This window comes from Dipodomys merriami, unplaced genomic scaffold (assembly GCF_024711535.1).
Source record: "Dipodomys merriami isolate MVZ:Mamm:240054 unplaced genomic scaffold, mDipMer1.0.p SCAF_27, whole genome shotgun sequence".
NCBI lineage: Eukaryota > Metazoa > Chordata > Mammalia > Rodentia > Heteromyidae > Dipodomys > Dipodomys merriami.
In genome coordinates this window covers 513,728-531,348 of record NW_027204159.1, presented here as the reverse complement: position 1 = coordinate 531,348, position 17,621 = coordinate 513,728, and the positions used below count along the sequence as shown (strand labels likewise).

Here is a 17,621-nt window from a genome sequence, read left to right as displayed (position 1 = left end):
TAAAACATTTCATAAATTTTGGCAAAATCACTATAATATAAAGTCATTAAACAGTTAAGTCCTAATAATTTGATTCTTATATCTAAGAGGAGCCTAGGGGATGATCAATTTGCTCTAGTTTTGTCCCAGGTAGTTTACGTGAAACCTTTTCCTTTGATAAATGTTCCTGAGATACATCAGCTGTACAGTATCTTTCTTCCAAGTAGGAAGAGCTTGTTAAGGTAATTTGATTCTCCAAAAAGGCAAGATTTGTTAAGTTTATAAATTGAGGAAACAGAACAGGTTTTATGATTCTGTGATTTAAACTTTGAGGTTGATCTAGCAATCTGACAGTGCTCATTTTTAGAGGTTGAAAGTGATGAGCTTCTCTTCTAGGTCCATGTCAATAGTGTGTGTGTGTGTGTGTGTGTGTGTGTGTGTGTGTGTGTGTGTGTGTGTGTGTGTGTGTGTGTGTGTGTGTGTGTGTGTGTGTAATATATATATATTTACACAGGGTGGTCAGAAAAAGGCCTTTCTAAATTAACACTGGAGGAAGAACTTTAAAAAAAAAAAAAAAAGCAAGTCAACAATTCTTTTCTCTGTCTGGCAAGAGCATTTTGCAGCCTAATAGGGTCCAGGAGGAGTGAGGAGGCCCCTATGGCTGGAACAGGATGAAAAGGGGTGAGCTTTAAAAATCTGTGCAGTGCACACAATTTATATAAACATGTGCAATGCAATGGCAAAGATCTGGAATTTCACTCGTCAGATGGAAGCCATTGGGGGTTTGAACAGAGAAGAAGAAGAAGCATGATCTGACTTTTGTGCTTGCAGGATCATTCTAGACTTTGTCCATTAGTCCAGGTATCTCTGATTGGATGAGGACTTGTGTTAGTTAAGGGAAAGAAATTTGGGGGGAGTGTAGGAAAATGTTAGACGTGTCACTGAATAGGACATTCACTGGCCAAGTGAATGGCCAGGGAAATAAAAGAAATACAAAGATGTCCTCTTCGTGTACTTTATCAACAACCACAGCCACATTGAGTTTAAGGTAAAATTTAGTGGCTTTGCTACATCTGTAATTTTTCTGAACCATCAGAAAAGTCTCTTGGTTTTGTCTATGTTACATAGGAAGTTGAGGTTCGGCTTAGTAGAACCCCTTTCCCAGGCGCAGTTCACAAGGTTGGATTTGGGTAGCAGAATTACTGCTCTTAGAATTATTTGAGCTCTTGTGCCATAATGTTTGCTAGTTTGCTTTTCTTTCTGGCCAGGGCCCTGTTACTTCAGAGATGGAGCAGGCAAGAAAGAGCTACCTAAATCTCAAGGGCTATGGCATGAAGTCAGAGACTAAAAGGCCAGCATGGAAAGTCTCTCTTTCTACGGGGGCATCTTTAAGAATAATACTGCCAGGTCCCCCACTTTTCTTTTTTGAGCATTGGATTACTGTGTTTTGTTTGTTCTTTCCTTCTAATATAGTGTCCAAGGGTACTTGGGAGTATATCAGTTATGATAATGTAATATTCAAAGGCTTTTTTTTTCTTGACATGAACGTGTTTAGGAAATATGTATAGGCCATGTCTCTACAGGCATCATCTCCCCACCCCACCCTACCCCCACTTGTTTTCCTACTAGAACCTCTTGCAAATGTTTAAGATTACACAGTCAAGTTCTACCAAGTTTTAACCTCCCTGTAGACTTTTTTTGGAAGGACTTTTAAGAAGTTCTGGGAAATGATGAAACAAATATTTGAAGTAGGGCAATTATGAAGAAAAAGAATGATTTATGTTATAAACTGAGGTTGTATAGTTTTGGCACCAGGAAAACTTGGACTGAAGATTCATTCTACCCTACCCCAGCCATACATGATACTTACTCACTCCTGAGCCTAAGCTTTGGTTTTCTTGCTTCTAAAATGAGAATAATACCTGCTTCAAAGAGCTGTACTGAGGATTAAATTTAATAAAGCTGGCACTGTGCCTTGTGCATAGAAATAGTAGATAAATGATAGCTATTGTAAAAATATTATGGGTATTATACAGCAGGAGATGTGGTTCCCTCCCAAAGAGCTTCATGTCAATTAAGAAATAATTCTAGGTTTCTAATTTGTATGTGGTCCAGCTTCATAGAAAAAAGAGAAACACTATTAAAAAATAATATTCTAAAGTCACTGGTGCCAACAAAAATCCTAAAATAAAATAACAAGTCTTGTTATTAATTCCTTAAAACAATCATTTGTAACCATTCTGCGACAGATTTATTGACTACAACACTCATTTAGAAATGCTAAACTAATGAGAAGTCACCACTGGTTGTGATAATGGTCTATCATTTCAAGCTTGAAACATGTGTACTTATTTGGCCTCATCTCAAAATAATAAATTATTTCAAATTCATTTCATTTCTTGAAAATGTCCTTACGATTTAGGTCATGCATTAGATTATATGAGTGCTGCTTCTACTATCCATCATCCAAAATAAACTACATGACTCTGAGCTATTTTAAAAACGAGAAACTTCAAACATTTTTCAGAAATTCCAAGAGTTTCTAGAGCCCTGATACACCTTCTTATGTGCATGCTTGATCGTTGCTCCATATTAAGATTTGTTTTTTTCCTTTTAAAATAGCTTTGCACACAGAGAACATACTGCTAAATACTACGCAAGGAAAAGTTTACAGATGCAAATGATTTCTATTTAGGGAGCTCATGATTAAAACTAGAAAGCATGTGAATAACCTTTGGAAAAAAATCACACAATAGAAATGAATATGGGATATTTATAATGTAGGATTAACAGCTACGAGATTGTGTGTGAATATGTGTATTCTGTATGCTACAAAGGACCTCAAATTAAGGCTTGTTGGTTTAATTTTACTTTAATTTAGATAAATTAACTATCGTATCATTGTGAAACTAAGATGCAATGAACTAGAAGGAACTGGGGCTTCATTTTCCTGCAACAGGTGTCCCAAACAGTTCCCACTCCATCTTTTTGATCCACAGAAAGGGCATTGAAGTTCTTGTATTGGGACTTGTCAATCGAGAGGAAGATTGTTTTAAGACTCAAAGGATCTTTCATTATTTTATTCTTTATTGCTCACAGAGCTGGCTGCTAATAAAGCCAGGAGGGAAAACCCTATCGTCATCGACAGGCATAATTTTTTTTTCCTATTTGTGTTCAGAGGAGATCTCCTTTTTGGTTTGTTGTTTTAAAGACCCATCTCCTGGGGTCATCAGAGGGATCACCACAAGTTTGCTTCTCCTTGCTGTCTGAGTCAAATCGTATTTTGAACTCTTTTGGGTGTAGTAACCACTCCTCCTGCTTTCTTCCCTATAGATGGCTCAGGAGACTGGCCTGGCTCAGGCCTGGCCATGCAGGGGACTAATGAACATGTCATGCGCGTCTTCAGTTCTTCAGTCTCTGGCACAGCTGTGGCACTTTCCCCCCCTGCTGTGAGGCACAGCAAGCTGGCCATTTGTTGGCAAGTTCATATTTCACACTGCAGGGAATTGAAATGATTGAACAGACAGAAGAAGAGTTTTATTTGCAGTAGCCTACGTATCCCCAGACTCTGATTTGGCATAAAACATCTGCTTCATGATCTGCTTCAAGGCCAGTTCCTTTCCTCCCACAAAGGTTACGACTTCAGGCAAGCTGTGCTTCCACTGGCAGGAGGAAATTTGCCCGAAGACTTGATTTAGTCAGAATCAAAGCATCCTGCCACAGAATTTCTTTTTTCAATTATCTTCGAAGAGGCAGCCAGACTTTAAATGTATCAGTATAACAAATGTAATGAAATGAGGCCGACACTCCTTTCTCCCTGTTGCTATCAGCGGGAGGCGCACATACAGTGGTGCTCCACACCCAGGAGCCTGTGACACATATCTTGGCAACCGCACATTATAGGGACAGAGAGATGGCCTTTGGATGTCTTTTGGCTCATCAGCATGATAAATAAGTGCATGCATTGGGTTTACTTGCAGTGTTTATATCTTTGAGGTTCTAAAAACAAATTGGCATGATCCTGGAAATAGTTAACTATTTCTCATCACGTAGACATATCATATAGCCTTTGTTTTGTGCTATGGTCCCAATTACCAATTGTGTTTACCCTATGATTTTGTCGCACATGGTCATATTTTTTTTCTTCACGACAGTCCTCGCTAGCCTTACAGACATATATACAAAATTAAATCCTGACATTTTATTATAGAAGTGCAATTAGATGCCATCCTCATAATGAGAAACATGACATCTTCATCACTCTCCTCTATATTTTTATGTTGTTTTAGTGCAGACATTTACTAAAATTGGATACAGTTTTTCCTCCTCCTCTTCTTCTCTCCCCCTTCTTTCTTTCTCTCTCTTAATTGAATATCTGCATATCTCCAAGGAGTCCTGTGGGTGAAACCATGTATTCATCTTCTTTAGTTCTTAGGCCACTTTGGTTTAAGAGTAAGAACTGTTGCTTTTATGAAGTGCCTTTTTCTATAAAGTCAAAACCTCACAGCAGTGCACAGAAAGCCGATGGTATAAAGGAGCTAAGTAGAGTCTTTAATAGAGAGAACAGTGTTGTAAGTGTTTTTGTTCCTATGGAGCAGATAGATTTGGCTCCATCTGTTCCATATTCATAACAAAGGAGCACACTTACAGGAGGGCCAACTTCCCTGGAGCAGCCTGGTAATGATCTTTTCACCAGAATGAAAGCATCTGAACCCAGTGGCTTGGCCTTGCAAAAAGCAGCTAGCAGGATTGCCCTTCAGAATCAAGATTTCCTTGTAACTTGGGTTGACATAGATTTTCCCAATACATAGAGTGAAAAATAAAAAAGAAGGAAAAAAGACTAATTTCTCATCTCCCTGCAGCACTGCGAAGTCGGGAAGTTCAGAATGTACACACTTTGCCTTCCCTTTCTGTAGCCTCAGAAGATGTGTAATTAGATAGTAGGCGGAAAGTTTGCACTTGAAGTGTCTCAATCACCCTGGAGAAGCTGTTCTTCAAACTTTTAAGTTGTTTCTATTCAGACTTTTTAATCTCCTTTAAAACTGGGGTTAATGAATAGAAATATGAGTTACACCAAATAAGGAAAAACCCCTGTTGAGTTTTGTAATTAGCCAACTTCAAAGCCAATTTCAACCGAGACCTATTAGATTAAAAAGATAAGTTGACCCAAGAGTTTTCTCCCATGAAGCAAAGGAAAAATAGAATGTATCCCCCCCATTTGAAAAAGAACATGATAAATCTTATTTACATGACATGTAGATTCAGAAATATAAATGATTCCTTAAAATTAGAAAGCATATTGGTGTTAAGCAATTGGCTTGAAAATCAATAGTACAACAGGACTAGTGTATAGAATACTCATTTTTATATGCTAGCTTCACACATTTCTTTAAAAACAGAAATGTACTTTGAATGATAATAATTCTTTTCTCTATTCTGATGACTTCAAAAAGTACAAGGTCCTTAAAAATGTACCATTGATTTATTCAATCTATTTCATGTTAAAATTATAATTGCAATTTATCAACTATTATATCCATCTTGCTACCATCTGTGCATTATCTGCTTGCTAAACTAGAGTTTCTGGCAAATCAGATAGTAAATAAATCTCTCCAAAAGTTTGTTGCCACAACAAAGTGAGCAGAGTTTTCATCTAGCTATGAGTAAGATTGCCCTGTGCATTCACTAGAGGAAATAGAAAAGTAATATTCACAGAGAGTGAGAAACATAGGAAATCAATCTGTGAGGATCTCAGGATTCTGGTTATGTTTTGTAATATATGGACCTTCATGTTTCTTGCTCACTCAGTTTTCAGTTCATTCATTTATTCATTCCTTCAAAAATATATGTGGATACCTACTTTATGCTAAGCAGTGTGTTCGATTTTAGAAACTTTGTGATGCAGTAAAATGGTTTTCCACATTTTGGAACTCAGAATTTATTCAGGAAATAAACAATGAAACAAGCCAATATAAAAGTGACATTTTCACCAGGACTTATAGAGAGCTAGATGGAGTGAGAGCTTTCAATTAGCTGATATTGAAAGACTTCTCACAAAAGGTAGCATGTCTGTCTCCTTCTAAAAAGCAATGTTACTAATTATGAATTTTGGTGCATTGGAAAAACATTCTTTCTAAAGAAAATCAAATCTAGCCTCTTCAAATTAGCTTTATGCATCTTCGATATACAAAGCTAGTGAATGTAAATACTTGTTCCATTTACAAACTTAGTCTTTTCACAACCTTGCATTGAACTGAGAAACATTGTATGTTCTTTTATCCTTTCAAAATACATCCTCTATCCTTTTAAAATATTTCAGTAGCCTGATTTTAAAGTTCTTTTTTTTTTTTTTTTCTTTTAACCAGTCCTGGGCCTTGAACTCAGGGCCTGGGCACTATACTTGAGCTTCTTTTTTTTTTTTTTTTTTCTTGGGTCCGGTGGTGAGGCCTGAACTCTGGGCCTGGGCGCTGTCCCTCAGCTCTTCAGATCAAGGCTAGCACTTTACCACTTGAGCCACAGCACCACTTCCCGCTTTTTTTTCTTATGTGGTGCTGGGGAATCGAACCCAGGGCCTCATGCATGCAAGCCAAGTGCTCTACCACTGAGCCACCTTCCCACCCCCGATTTTAATGTTCCTAAACTATATGTAAACTTCAGATTACACTCAGTCACAAGACTGAATCTATTTTTCCATTATATATTTTAAGATGGAGTTTTATGTCTGACTTGTTACTGAAATCAGCCAAAGTTGTCTGCTACTCTTGAAGTATAAAGGTTCCATAGTCACAGATTCTGTTTCTTATACAAGAAATACTAGTTCTGTTGTTTTGATTCTTTTAAAATGCCTATGATTAGTCTTTAAATTCTGCTGTGGTTGAAGGATATATTCCTTAATGCAATTTTAGGAGTTAGAGTTTCATGTAATATCTGCAGTCCCTTAACTCACTGATGCTTCTTAATCACTAGAGGATTTTATCCAGGCTGACTTCACCCTTACCTGTGATCCTCATTACTTTTTGCTGATGCTGTGTAATCATTAAGGAGTCCATGGTCACTGGGATTTTAGCTTCACCTTGCCTTTATTCTCCTGCTTCCTGGAGGGGCCTGCAACCTCCAACCAGGCCATTATTTGTTTAGAGTCTACATATCTTTGGCTTAAAAGGTACCCACATTGCTTCACTTTTAATATTGTGAAACCATACATTTTCAGCTATTAAAATGCTGCTTGAATTCTAATGTCTCTGTAGCTTTAGGTTACAGTTAGATCATAGTTTCCCAGGTCATTCCATAAGAAAGAGCCTGTGATAAAGAAAGAGAAGCTCTCCAGGAAAGGGGGCTTATTGTTTTCTTAATTTAGTTGGCATATACTACTACCCTTCTCTCCATTTTTTCTTTTTTGTTTCCATCCAGAGTTTTGGTTCAAGGCTGGTCAACAAATCATTTTGCACTAGACGGTTTTTTTTTCCTTTCATTCTCATTCTTCAGATCTTTATTGAATTCCTGTTAAAAACAAGGCAATAGAGTCTACAGACCCAAGAACCTGCATGGCTCCTATCCTCTGGAATTGCATCTGTTGTAACAGAGAAAAGATGTAATAGCCAGTTCTAAAGCAAAACAGCATGGGGTGTGTGTTATGAGGAAGACAGAAACAGATGCTGTAGGAATCCAGAACGGGGTTATTGCATTGGAGAAAGGGAACATATCTCAAGAGGCTAGAGAGAACTGAGATTCTGAGAGGTAAAGGAAAGGTCATATGAGTTACGGAAGCAGACTCTCCAGGAGGTTCTGGGAGTTAATATTGTTGGGACTAACTATTAGTGTGTATTGGAGAAGGGAAAAGAGTGGGAGAGATAAAGAGGGAAATAAAGCTTGGGGCTAGATTATGAAAGCCCCTGGCTGATGTGCTGTAGGGTGATGGACAGAAATGCACATCCATGAGCTTTGCTAGAATTGGTCTTACTCAGAGCAGTCAGTAAACTAGAATTTAGTCACTAAGATTGATTGACTTTGATTTTACTCACTCTGTCAACATAAAACCCCCAACAAGGAAAGCTTGTGTGTATGTGTGTGTGTGTATGTGTGTGTGTGTGTGTGTATGTATGTATGTGTGAAATAAAGTATGTAATCTGGATTCCTAAACAACCCTCTCATTGCAAAAACTTCTTTCAAAGAAGAAACACTGACTTGTTCAGACATCTAGAGTTTCATTAGGAGCCTGTAGTCCAAACCAATGGATATTCTGCCTAAATACTGACATTTCTGACACAAATGGAGGAGAACATGTCCTACTGATTAATGAAAAATACTAGATGAGTCATTGATCTGCATTATAGTTAGCCAAATATTTCGTGCAAGTACATTGAAGAGGAAAATAGCAACAGTTTCTACATACAGCACCTTATTCATAGAAGGATTAGGGCATGATATTGGTGTCTATATCTACCTCTGATCTGGTTTTCTCTGGTGTTACCATGGTGTCTGAGCCAAACTATACAGGTGTAAAGGCCTTCTCAATGCCAGCCTGGTTGCTTCTCTGTAGAATTGGTATCTTCACTTTTAGTTTCACATTCTTCTAATTCAATAGCTCACTCACATCTTAAAATGGATTGAACAAGAACCACTCAATCTTCATGTGATTTTTGACATCAAGAGCCATCCTATATCTCTCTAATTTTCTTCCTAGCCTCAGTGCAAAGTCTCAAATAGATATTTGTACTCAGAACTAGAAACCTAAGAATCTTCACCTTGCCTTTGTCCCCAGCTGGGCCCTGGTTTTGCAGGGCCTAGGCAGAGGGACAAGGGAGTCCAGAGCTAAAAATATCAATATGTGGTAAAATAATATTCTAGATCTGTAGAGACCTATCTCCTGAAAGTCTAAGTGCACTGTAAAGTTTTATAGCCTCTCTAAAGCAGGTGATAAGCTTTGAAACTCACAGGGAAACTGAGGCAATAGTAGATTAAGTAGCTGGCCCATTGCCACAAAATAAATCAGAACAGATGAATGAAGAAGAAAGTTTAGAACATCATTTCACAAGGACTAAGCCATATCCCTTGAGGGGACCTCACCAAAGAGAATAAAGATGAAATGGAGCTTTTTTGAATTGTAGTAACTTGATGACTTATTAATAATTTATTGTCATGCTGCATTAGTACTATATATTAACAGCATTTCTGTGAATTCAGAAAAAAATAAGTAAAGACCGTGGGAACCTTGTATTCATTTATGTCAGCTAAGTCACCCTGATAGCATGCCACACACAACAGCACAAAAAGCCTGTAAAGAAGGTGTGTGTGTGTGTGTGTGTGTGTGTGTGTGTGTGTGTGTGTGTGTGTGTGTGTGTGTGTGTGTGTGTGTAAAAGCTCTTCCTGGTATAGATTGTAGGATTTTTTCCCTTCTCTGAGCTTTTGTATTTGCTGTAATTCCCTTTACTTCTCGCATCCAGTTGAAGAAGAATTTTCCTTGAGTGTATACCTCTGCTTATCTTTTTTTGCTTGTTTGTTTTTGTCAACTAGTACCTATGTGTGAAAGCAAGTTAGATAAAAATTACAAAAAAAAGAAGGAAACAAAAAACCCTTTGACCTTAAAGGCCTTATCAATCTCCTAAATAGTGTGGCCTCAGGCAAGGTCATGTGTTAGAGAATAATTCCAGCACAGCTGGAAATTTCTTTTCTTCTTTTAAACATTTAAAGATGGTGAAGAACCATCTAACAATATAATGAACAGTATTTTATCAATTTAAGCTTTTAAAAATAATTAGAATTCTACTTAAATGTTTTATTTATTTCCTGTGGCTAAAGATGTTGACCGAATGTTCTCATTCACTGAAGGAAAGAAATCCTAGATTGACACACTGAGATTGATTTAAATTGTCATAAATTTTTCTTGGAAAAAAATTGGAAATGCTTCTTTTTTTCTTAATGCACTAAGGTTTGAGCACAAGGCCTCATGTGTGTTAGATATTCAGCCATTTTTTTCTTCAGTTGGTTTTCTGAATAGAGTTTCACTTTATGCTGGCCAGTCTGGACCACGATCCTCTTATTTTCACTCTCCACTAAGCTGGGATGACAGGTATATGCCACTAGTGGGGCCTCTAAAGCCCCTTCTCTTCTTCTCCCAGCCTGGAACCATGAGTCTCCTGACCGCTACTTCCGAAGTAACTAGGATTACAAGCGTGAACCACCATGCCAGACTTGAAAATACTTCTTTTATTTAAAAAATACACATACAAGCCGGGCGCTGGTGGCTCACGCCTGTAATCCTAGCTACTCAGGAGGCTGAGATCTGAGGATCATGGTTCAAAGCCAGCCCGGGCAGGAGAGACTGTGAGACTCCTATCTCCAATAAACCACCAGAAAACCGGAAGTGGCGCTGTAGCTCAAGTGGTAGAGCGCTCGCCTTGAACTGAAGAGCTGAGGGACAGCGCCCAGGCCCAGAGTTCAAGTCCCACAACCGACAAAAAAAAAAAAAAAATACACATACACACAGAAATTATAAAAAGAAGATTTGTTGTGATACTCACATACAGGCACAGAATATAGTTTGATCAGAATCACTCTTCTTAGGACATTCTTGTCCCCTTTACAGTTTTTGGTGGGTTTCACTGCACCATTTTTATGCACACATATAATATACTTCAGTCATATTCACCCTCCCCCTTCCTCTTCTTAAGAGTTGGAAATTCTTTTTATAGGAGACATTTTTTAAAAAGTATTTTTGGGTTATTTTTTCACTTACGACTCAATAGATATCAAAGTATATGGAACGATTTTATTCAGATGCTTCTTCAGTAGAAACAGTGTTATTGTTTTAGAGGTTTTAACAGCAAGTAAAAGTTTGCTCATACTTCAAATAAATGTGTACATAAGCATGATTGGCTTCTCTTTGTTTCCAGAAATCAGTGCAAAGAAACTTGTCTTCAGCCATTTATTTAGGTTGCTAAGAAAAAGTAATTGATCTTCCGAGACCTAACTGCTAGAATTTAAATAATACTTATGTTAGCATTTTCAATGAGAACTTTGCCTAAGGTGTAAAGAGATCAGGGCTGGAGCCCTGAATGGTTTAGATGATTCCCCCCACCCCCAATCTCTCCTGTGTCTGAAGTTGTCCAGCTGGGACTTATTTTACCTCCTTTGCCCTGAACTTTACTCAATTATGTTTCCTGTTACAGTCCCCTGGCGTTGAAATCAAGTTTTAGCTCAGGGAGTCTTTTCTTGTCTCACTCTTCTCACTATGTTGTAGGAAACACATCCCTCTCGCCTTTCTAGATTTTATAAAAGAAACATCCCCAGAGCCGTATCAAAGAGTCTAATACTTACATGGTATTTTTAATATCTCCAGGCCCCCATACTTAGTAACTTCCTTTTCAATTTTTTTTTTATATCTGGGGCCTTGACCTTCACCTGCCAGTGATTTAAGTCTTGAGACGCTGCAGCTGCAGGAGGTGAAATGTGTTGGCAAATTAGGCAGCTCCTGTGGTTGCTCTCAGGATGTGAGCTCCTTAAACCATAAAGTTAAGGAATGAGCCAGAGAATGACACATGTGACTTTTGAGTTGTTGGTGGGGGGCAGGGGGTGCTCAGGAATATAGCACTTGCCTAGCATGTACAAGGTCCTAGATTCAATTCCTAGTGCCACTGTGTGTTGGGGGCGGGGGGGAGGGAGGAGAGAGAGAAAGGGAGAGAGAGAATGAGAGAGAGAGAGACTTTCAAATCTCAGTAGGAAGAATAGATGGCATATACCATCCTCAATGGCAATTTTGTTCTCAATATTAAAATGCATTCTTGTGGTTCCTAAAAAAATAAGAACAGAAGGCAGATAGCTGGTTGGAAATTGGTGCTGTGGTATTCTTCCTTAAGAAGAGGCCTAAGTTTTCTTGTTAGAATTTCTCTGAGAGTCTGGTAAATATTTTCTGAGAAATCCATATGGCTTTGGTTAATCTCCATCCTTTTCCCAACACTTCTCTTCCCCACCCTTCACCCATAAATACGAAATGCATTTTTATTGATTCATTAAATTCTGGGAGACATTTCCAGTACTACTCAGTATTTAAATGGGCTTTACTTTTTTTTCACATTTATTGTGGAAGAATACTAATGCTTAATTCTGCCTTCCCCTGCCTGGTTTGCATATATTTGTGTTGTATGTTAACCTGAGCAAAAAAATCTACAGGAGCAAAAAACTGCCCTGCTAACAACTAATGACTTATCTTTTTACTTGCTCAAATTGAGAAATATTGCCTGTAGCAAACATAATAGGAAATGCATTTTTAATGCTCACACACATGCTCATTCCTTTAAAAAGAAAGCAGCTGACTGTTCTTAAAAATAAAGTTTCCCAAAGTATCCAGAGTGACATGGGATATAGAAAAAAGGAATTGAAGCCTTTGGAATTAATAAGGTTAGACAGAAATGTTAAAGTTTACTAATGAGTATGGAATTGAGCCTAAAAATAAATGTAAGAATCTTGCCCCTCTCCTGCCATATTTTTGGTTCTTCAGGAAGAATGCTACTTTGTCAGGGAACTTCTGAGTTGCTTTAGGTTACATAATGTTTTTTATTTAAGTTGATAACCTGTATATGCTCATTGGTAGGTGTTTTTTGATAGTAAGAAAAAGATGAAGTCATCTAAAACCCTTTCATTGCAAGTGCTTTTATCACTAACCTAAGCATTTTTTCTTCTCATATTTGATGAAATGCATTCTCTTTTGATTTAAGTTCACAGTTTGTATCAAAACTCATGGAGGCTCACCCAGCAATTTGGAGTTAAAGGGAAACATCATGCTAATTGCAAGGAACAGCCCAGGTTGACTATATTAGGAAAAACAAACTTAAGTTGCATGAGAAGGAAAATGAAAAACAGTCCTTAAGTGCTGGAGTAAGAACAAATAGATGTGTCTTGTAGAATTTCTTCAACAGCATTTTTTAATTACCTCTCTTCAAGGCATATTTTAAGTGGACTTGTAACAGTAGCTTGAAGTGTAAACTGGTAAGGACTCCAGTTGTTGGTTGAGGCCTGGCTGCAGAATGAGGAATGTGTGATCTGCAGGAGCAAGGGCGTAACTGCCCATGAACAGAGATCACCAACACGCTTCCATCTCACGTCTGCCTTGCAGAAGTTTACTCCTAGACTGCATTGTATCAGATAGCTCTTGATCATAAAGTGCTCCAAATGCTTGTGGCTGAAACAACAAAATTATTTCAGAGGTCCTGGGCATCAGGAACTCAGTCAGATTCTGCTCGTCTGGTTTTGTTGCAATTCTCAGAGGCCTCAGTAGTCTACTGTTAGGCTCAGCTGGAAAAGATTTGCATCTTCAGTTCCTTGTGAGGTGTGTTTTTGTTGTTGTTGTTGTTTTGTTTTCTGTTTGTTGTAGTTGTTGTTTCTCCTAAGACATCAGTTACTTCCATACTTCTTGGCTAGAAGACTCCTTTGGTTGCTTGCTTCATGTTTCTCTCCAAAGAGAAGCTCACAGTATGGCTCATTGCTTCGTGCACAAAAAAAGAGAATATTAGCAAGAAGGAAGTTACAGACTTTTGTAACATAATCAGAGAGGTAACACCCCACAGCTTTTACTGTGTCCTATTCATTAAAAGCAAGATGCTAAATTCAGCCACTCTCAACAGCAGGGGATTACAGAAAGGAGTTAGGGAATTACATACCTGCAGGCAGGGAGTCTTTGGGAACCCTGTCAGGGCTGCCTACAAGTATGATACCAGTATTCTCCTCCTGTGTCTGAATGATAGACTTATAATGAATTGTCGTATGGATGTTACATACATTTGCAATGCTAAATACAATGCAGTTATAAGCACTAATTTGGGAGGACTTGAATATGAGCCTTCTTAGTTACTATGTTGGCTAAGTGTTCAGAGAAGCTCATCTGCACCCCTGTAGTCCAAAAGTGGGTTTTCAGAAATAGATGACATTAGGGCTTCTATCTGAGATCTGAACAGCATGAAGACAAGGTGCCTTCATAGCTTTATTAGCATGGTATCCCAATACAGAGAAACAGAGAGCTACAAGCTTATATTTCATTATCTCTTGCCAGGTTTTGATCGGTGCTTTGCAGCTCATTATGGAGAAAGGACCCTATGGATTGATTTATAACGTTGTTATTAAGATAATAGAACGGGACATTTTCCTTGTTTTAATGGACTCCATGTCTATACTGCCAACTTCCTGACTCAACATGTACATTTTTAGCAGTAAAGGAGTACAGTATCTTTACTATATATATATATATATATATATATATATATATATATGTAATATATATATCACATATTACATATTGCATATATATAAAAGAGTAAAAGAGTGAATTTGGATTTGTGGTAACTGTTTAAAGTATTCCTCATTTTAATTGAAATTTTTGATTAGACAACCCGTGTATCTTTATAGGAAAAATTTAGGTCTATATTTTCTTCATCTATTACATTTAAATACCTCTAATTAGTTGCCAGTGCTCTGATTTGGGGAATTTAGGGATGAAATGTTTCAATTATTTTATTCTAGTTGCTATTGATTGGCTTCTGGAAAAATCAGTGAAGTCTCTGATGAAAGTCTGTCAAATGAACTTTTATTGACATGCTACTCCAGGCAAAGCCAACACTAACTCCTTGTTCAAAGCAGTCTGACTCTTCATGTGACCCTCAGTTATACACAAGCCACTTTGGGTGCCCTAAGATGTGGCTCATGTTTATGTCCTAGCTGGAATAGGTATAATATAAAGGCAGGATCAGTATGTAAATAAAGATGCTGGCATGCAGAAGGAATTTTTAAATTATTTGAAATGATGGGTGAAAGTGAAGCAATATATTGTGCATCTTGATAACTGATGTCTATCAATTTCCAGTGTTGACTGTTAATTTTGTAAAGTAACACCAAGAAATTGTATATGTACATATAAATAAGTTATGATATAGATGTAAAATTACATTTGCATTTTCTTTTAACTAAGATAATGTTGATCTTTACACAGTGATTTTTTTCCCAGAGCCAAGGGCATTAATACTACTTACCCCTTCCTACCCCAAAGCCAGGTTTTTATTCCCTCACTTCCATCCTTTGGCTGTATCTTTTGCTCATAAGTCATCCTGAGAAGATTATTTTCTTTCTAAATTTACTTGTGGGAATATTACATACTCGAATTCTTCTGTTATTTCATGTTTTAAATGCTCACTCATCTGCCTTTTGGTTACTTGAGATTTGTAAAACGCCTTTTTGTTACCTTATATCTTCCGATATTACGAATGATAAACCATCTGTATTTTGAGTAGTATAAATGTGTCACACATCTGTCAACTGTAGGGTGTGGGGTGAAGAAACCTTGAAATTTAACATAAGGTAAAGCCACACCCTTATTTTTTTCAAATTTCCATAAGAATTGTAATTTTGTTGATATGGATTTTTAAAAATTATTTTTTGTTTTCAATATAAAGAAGGAATCCAACCTGCATTGACCTGGCAAACGTCGTCTGTTTTGGCTGTTGGGGTTAGGAATTTACTGTGTGTGCTGAGGCCAGAGATTACAGAGTTAACCTATTCACTATAGTCTGTACCTGCGCTCATATAAATAATCTTTGCTCATATCTTTTCCTAAGGATTCAAGTGTAATAGTCCAACAGGGTCACTAGGCCTCAATCACAATATCCTCTTTAAGGCTTTTCTGGTGATAGGAGATGACTTAAGGGGGAAGACTGATGGGAAGACTGGTCTTTAATTTATATATGAATGCATATGATATTTTTAATTCACTGACAAATGAGCTGTCCCTTAATTTAGGCTTATTGTCCCTCCTGGTGAGTATGTGAGATAACTCTCTAGGTTTTATCTTGACTTTTTTTTTTGCCAGAGGGCTCATCATTTTCTTCTGTTTAGTTATTCCAACATAGCATACAATAATTTTTATGTGCTGGATTTATTTCTCATTAGTAGATTCTGTAAGACCTCCACTAAATCCTCAAAACAATTAAACATTTGATCATGCTTTGAGCCTGCTTATCTTGCAATGTCATGTGTAAAATCACTTATTTGCCTGTGTCAAATCAAGTTCAGGAGCTTGAAGCGAGTTCATTTAAGCTCAGAAATCTACAGAACAGCAGTGCAAATATCCACATGTCACTTTTCCATACTACCTCTCATGAATAAGGCATGCACTCGTTCAAGAACCCATGGTTTTCCTAATGAATTGGAGTCACCTATTTGTGCTGTGTTTGTGACATTCACATTTGCAGTTGGGGTCTATAGGAAGGACACCATTTCCTGGATCAAACCACAAAGTACAAATATTGTGCCCTAAATAACACACTAGTTACTCTAAATGTCAGTAGAGGGAGTGTTTCCGACTTTGATTTAATGAAAGCTTACAGCAAAGCCAGCTGTTAGCACTTCTTAACTGCTTGTCAGTGGGGACCAGGGCAGATGAGGAGGGTTAAAAACATCTTTTCTCTACACTTTTGTCTTAAAATTTAAAGAGATTCAACAGGTGTTGAGGAATGACACTTGGGGGTCTCTTACTCCTTGAAGTCTTTTAGGTGGTGAATTTCTGAGTTCTCCACAGAATTCAGACAGCTTTAGTTATTTAGCTATTAGTTATTTAGTTAACATGGCAAATTACTTGGGAGTTTGAGTCCTGAATCCACTCCCTTGCAAAGTAAGCATATTTGTTTTCCAGGTTCCCCATTAACACTGAAACAAAAATTAAAAATAAAAGGTAGAGAATACAAGGTAAATGCTAGTCTTCTCTTTGTCACTTTGGGTATTACCAAACTAATTTTAAGCCATGTGTGTTTTGATGTCATCTGCTTTTTCTGAACAAAAAACCACTTGAAGCAAGCTCAAGGGAGGAAAATATGCCACACTCATTTTTATAATTTTTGTCATTGCTAGAGTGCATTTGTAAACACATGTGGTTGCAAAGAGTTACCACCCTTGGAAATCCCTTTCACATTATGCTTGAATACTGAGAGGAGGTAATCTTTCAAATGTGGAGAAAGTTTACAATCTTATTATCTTGAAAAGGAGAAGAAAGTTTCTTCCTCACATGATTTATAACTTGAAACATGTTGTCATGTTTTGGTAAGCCTGCTTTATTAATTCCATCCTTCTCTGTGTCAAATTATTATTTTTTAAGTACCATTGAAACATAGTACTTTCTCAATAGCATATTATTCTTCTAATAGCATGATGGTGGTTTGCGGGGCTCAAGTTTAGTCATATAGAAAGTGAAGCCAAGTTTTGAGTAAAGCCTATAATTGAATTACCTACAGAGCACTGACAGACAAGCTTTCAAGATGAACAAAGCTTGCTTTCCCCAGCAGAAATCTGTCATGTTTAAGTCTGCCTTGTAACTATCTATTATTGGTCTTGGCCAGTGTTCTTACTGTGAGTCTCTGGTGTACACCTTTTCCTGCAATCTAGAAGGGACAGCTCATAAAGCAAAAGAGCTCAAACATTATTCTCTTGTTTTAGAGAAAATTGATAACAGATCAATTTGAAATAAAAATCCAAAGTATTTTTTCATAGATTACCCACATTCTTGCACATTCTTTCTTTATTGTATTTAACAAAAAGAAGAAGATAGGGATGTGACAATGGTCCTTTCTATAGCCCTGTTAGATCAATCTGAACAGTATTTGTTTTAA

General features: G+C 37.4%; 1 protein-coding gene across 2 annotated transcripts in view; it reads left to right on the top strand.

Moving 5' to 3' along the window:
* The window catches only part of Efna5 (ephrin A5), a 288,907-nt gene that overhangs the window by 260,413 nt on the left and 10,873 nt on the right, over nt 1-17,621 (top strand). The gene's annotated exons all lie outside the window — the stretch shown is intronic.